Raw genomic sequence first — 4,911 nt, 5'->3', positions numbered from 1 at the left:
CCATGTAGACATGAAAGAGGTAAAGTCTCCATCTTTCTTTAAGGCTGCATAATATTCCATGGTATACATGTACCACAATTTGCTAGTCCATTCATGGGTTGAAGGACACTTGGGATTCTTCCATGACTTAGTGATTATGAATTGGGCTGCAATAAACATTCTGGTACAGATGTCTTTGTCATATTGTGACTTTTGGTCTTTGGGGTATAAACCTAGTAAAGGAATTATAGGATCGAATGGCAGGTCTAGATTCAGACATTTCTAACTTCAAATCTCAGCATACCCAGATCATAGATGTATGACTCTGGAGCTTCTCTCTACTTAAGATTAATCATTTTTATGAGGGTCCTGTCTCCTACCCAAATTCCTTCTGCCTGCTCCATTGCCTTCCCAGATTGGATCAAGTGAAAATAAGAATGCGAGGGACACAGCATGGCTCCTGTAACTCAGTGGTTAGGGCACTGGCCACATACACTGGGTTCTTACCCTTACCAGGCCTGCTAAACAACAATGACAACAACAACAACAAAAATAGCCAGGCGTTGTGGCAGGCACCTGTAGTTGCAGCTACTTGGGAGGCTGAGGCAAGAGAATCACTTAAGCCCAAGAGTTGGAGGTTGCTGTGAGCTGTGACACCATGGCACTCTACCCAGGGCAACATAGTGAGACTCTGTCTCAAAAAAAAAAAAATTGCCGGGGACAGTTTCCAAGTATTGAACTCTATGCTAGGCATTTTGCGTGCAACTGTGGTTATGAGCAACTTACTAAGTATGACCACACAAGTCACCTTACTTGTCTTAGCCTCAGTTACTTCAGATGTAAAATCTCTACCTGCCTCAGGGTTGTTGCAAGGATTAATTGAGTTAAACATGCAAAGTACCTATACGTTTCATAAATGAAATGAACTATTATTAGTTTTGAGTGTCAAGTGGTGAGGCTTCAAGTCTGGTTCCCTCTATACCACTGCCTCACTCAATTAATAAGTACCTTACCTCCAGGGCCTTGGTTTTCCTGTTTGCAAAATGGGAAACTAGAAAAATATCTGTTGTTCTTACCCATGTTTGAGGAACTATGGACCCTTCTGAAATTTTTTTTTTTTTTTTTTTGGCCGGGGCTGGGTTTGAACCCGCCACCTCCGGCATATGGGACCGGCGCCCTACCCGCTGAGCCACAGGCGCCGCCCCGACCCTTCTGAAATTTTGAGGAAATCTTTACCTCCTTCCCAATAGAAAAATGTGGGTGTCATATAGTTTTTGTTTTGTTTTGTTTGCAGTTTTTGGCCGGTATATGGGTCAGCACCCTACTCTTTGGAGCCACAGGCACCTCCCCAGTATCATACAGTTTTGCATACAATTTCAGGAAGTTCCAAGACCACTTCCAGTCCAATCGAGACTTTCTATTGTAAAGACCCTTCTGTGTTTTCCTCTGTCTCTGTCTAGCTTTATCTCTGTCTCTGCCCCCTATTTTAGTAGTTCATAAACAGATTTTGGCCCTTCACATTTGAGAATCTTACAAAAGCTGTGAACTTTACCCCTAGAAAAATATACATTGTAATGGAGACCACCAATGGTCTCCCAAAATTTGCTCTCTCCTTCTTCCACAGTAATAGAAACTCCAGCGTGTCAGTAGGTATGTGGCCGTCTAGAGTGAAGTCTAAATTTCCCTGCCTCACTTACAGCTAGCTGTGGGAGCATAACTAGGTTATGGACAATGAGGTATAGCAGAATGGCCAGGTGGTCCCTTCTTGGTATATCCATTAATAAACATGTTTTAAATCCTTGACTCTCTTTTGCTTCTATTTCTCCCCCACCCCCTTACGATAGATGGAAAATGAACTCAGTGGCTAGGGCTCCAGCACTCATTTTACACCATAATGTGATCTTGGGAATGGAAAACAAGCATAGTAGGGCAACAAGATAGAAGCGCCAGACCTTGGGGAGCACCATATTAACCTTGGACTGGCAACCTCTGAATGGCGAGATGCCTCTGGATGGGGAAGAGAATTAAATTATCTTATTTAATCCCATGTTATTTTCTTATGGTTACTTTCAGATGAATCCACCCCACGACCACACTCAAATGCATAATACATCAGTAATGAACACAAAAGAAATGATTGACATATGAGTGACTACAGCCAATTCTATCTGGTAAACCGAGGAAGAAGGGAGACTGTAGAGGAGACTAGAGATAGTGGTGGAATTGTGGCAGTTCTCAGTGAGAGCGTAAGACAATGTATAATTCCAAAGGAGCTACTCTGGCTGAAGCACAGCCAGTTGAGTAATGTGTGATGACCCACAAAGTGATGACCCAAGAGATGAGGGTGAGGGAATGGTCTGGGGATAAGGCAGTGTCTTCAGGGAATTGTGGAGAGCTGATGAATTTGAGGAAGAGAGGAAAGAAGATTTTAATAAAATCCCAAGAATTATGTGCTTAGAACCTCAATTTAGTCACAACAACAAAATCCCAAAATCTCATTAACTTAACATAGAAGATTTATTTCTTACTGATATAAAACCTGTGCTAAAACTAGCAAAGATCATGTCCTGTGATTTTGCTTTAAATTCTGACTCCCTTGCTTATAGTCAAAGACAACACACAGTTCAATATTATTTTCTACTTTTTGACGGGGGAGAGATAAAGTCTTTTAGAATAAAATTATCATTTTTATCATTAAATAAATAAAATATCATATAGAAAAAATATAGAATTAAAATATAATTTTTAATAATTTAATTTAATAAATTTTTTTTTTAATCCATAGGCCGGGTACAGTTGCTCATGCCTGTAATCCTAGCACTCTGAGAGGTCGAGGCAGGTGGTTTGCCTGAGCTCAGGAGTTCGAGACCAGCCTGACCAAGAGTGAGACCCCCATCTCTAAAAATAGCCAGGCATTGTGCTGGGCATCTGTTGTCCCAGCTACTTGGGAGACTGAGGCAAGAGGATCACTTGAGGCCAAGAGTTTGAGGTTGCTGTGAGCTGTGACACTATGGCACTCTACCCAGGGTGACAAAGTGAGACTGACTCAAAAAAAAAAAAAAAAAAAGAAAGAAAAGAAAAAAGATTTACTGGGCAAAGGAATTTTAATGATCTCTCCTATGAATAGTCAGCCTGGGCCTGAGCTGCAAATATCCAGGACACATAAGGAGCCTGACCCACTCCACCACTGAAACCCCTACCATATGGCTTCAGCTTCTCAGAATGAACATATAATTTCAAGGTAGGTTTCCTAGGACTGCCACAACAAAGTGCCACAACAGGGATGGCTTTAAAAAACAGAAATTTATTCTCTTGCAGTTCTAGAGGTTAGACATCCAAGATCAAGGTGTCAGCAGGCCCACACTCTCTCTGAAGGCTCTAGGGGAGTGTAGGATAGAGAATATGGTTAAAAGTGCTAGGCACTAGGGACAGAGTAATCTAGGAAAAAGCCAAGAATCACTGCTGGCCATGAGTACTGAAAACAATACTCACTAGACACAGCATACTGTCCCAGCCCTAAGTCCTAATTTAGCAGTGATAAGATTAAGGCAAGACAGAAGTGCAGTAAACAGGGTATATTAAGAGTGCAATCATGCAGACTGTGTCTGTGGTTCAGTTAGTAGTGCACTGGCCCCATATACCGAGGGTGGCAGATTCAAAGCTGGCCCTGCCAAACTGCAACAACAACAAAAAAATAGCTGGGCGTTGTGGCGGGCGCCTCTAGTTCCAGCTACTCGGGAGGCTGAGGCAAGAGAATCGCCTAAGCCCAAGAGCTGGAGTTTGCTGTGAGCTGTGATGCCACAGCACTCTACCGAGGGCAAGAAAATGAGACTCTGTCTCAAAAAAAAAAAGAAAAGAAAAACTGTTTTGTAACCTTTACTCTCTCTTTGAAGCTTTCCACTGTGCATTATTTTCTCATGCCTGCAATTTCAATAAAAGCCAGTGAGGAGCTCTTTCTAGCCAGCGCCGAGCAATGGGCATTCTCAGGACAACTGGCACAAGTGCCGCAAGACTGGAGGCAAGAGAAAGCCCTGCCACAAGAAGAGGAAGTGTGAGTTGGGACGCCCCGCAGCTAACACTAAGATTGCCCCCCCCCAATACATACAGTCCGTGTCCAGGGAGGTAACAAGAAATACCATGCCCTGAGGCTGGACGTGGGGAACTTCTCTCGGGGCTCAGAGTGTTGTACTAGGAACACAAGGATCATTGATGTTGTCTACAATGCATCCAATAATGAGCTGTTGGTACCAAGACCTTGGTGAAGAACTGCATCGTGCTTACTGACAGCACACCACACCGACAGTGGTATGAGTCCCACTATGCACTGCCCCTGAGCCACAAGGAAGGAGCCACGCTGACTCCAGAAGAAGAGATTTTAAACAAAAAAAAATTCAGAAGAAATATGATGAAAGGAAAAAGAACGCCAAAATAAGCAGTCTTCTGGAGGAGCAGTTGCAACAGGGCCAGCTTCTTGCATGCATTGCATCAGGACCAGGCCAGTGTGGCCAAGCAGATGGCTCTGTGCTAGAAGGCAAAGAGCTGGAGTTCTATCTGAGGAAAACCAAGGCCCGGAAAGGCAAATAATTCTTCCTCTCTCCTATCTTTTTTTTTTTTTTGGTTGCTGTTGTCATTTTTTAGCTGGCCCTGGGTTTGAACCCGCCAGCCTTCATGCACATGGCTGGTGCCATATTCACTGCGCTACAGGCAAGAAGCCTTCCTCTTTCCTGTCTTAGTTCATGTAATAAACGTTCATTATTTAAAAAAATAAAAGCCAGTGAGGAACCTCGGAGGGGGCCACACCCTACTTTCTCCCTGCAGAGTGCTTGCTGGTGTTGGCCTCCCCAGCCCCTCAGTTCAATGCAAATTGACTGAGTGTTATTCATTTGCATCAAGTCACACTGACAGGGATCTTTCTTTACCTCTTCCTATCTT

General features: G+C 43.4%; 1 pseudogene; it reads left to right on the top strand.

The window, feature by feature from the left end:
* The first annotated feature begins 2,290 nt into the window (after positions 1 to 2,290).
* LOC128596594 (40S ribosomal protein S8-like) lies at positions 2,291 to 4,563 on the top strand (annotated as a pseudogene).
* The last annotated feature ends 348 nt before the right edge of the window (positions 4,564 to 4,911 follow it).

The sequence above is a fragment of the Nycticebus coucang genome, chromosome 10 (genome assembly GCF_027406575.1).
Source record: "Nycticebus coucang isolate mNycCou1 chromosome 10, mNycCou1.pri, whole genome shotgun sequence".
NCBI lineage: Eukaryota > Metazoa > Chordata > Mammalia > Primates > Lorisidae > Nycticebus > Nycticebus coucang.
Note: the sequence above shows the minus strand (reverse complement) of the source record. Positions and strands in the feature narration are given on the sequence as shown.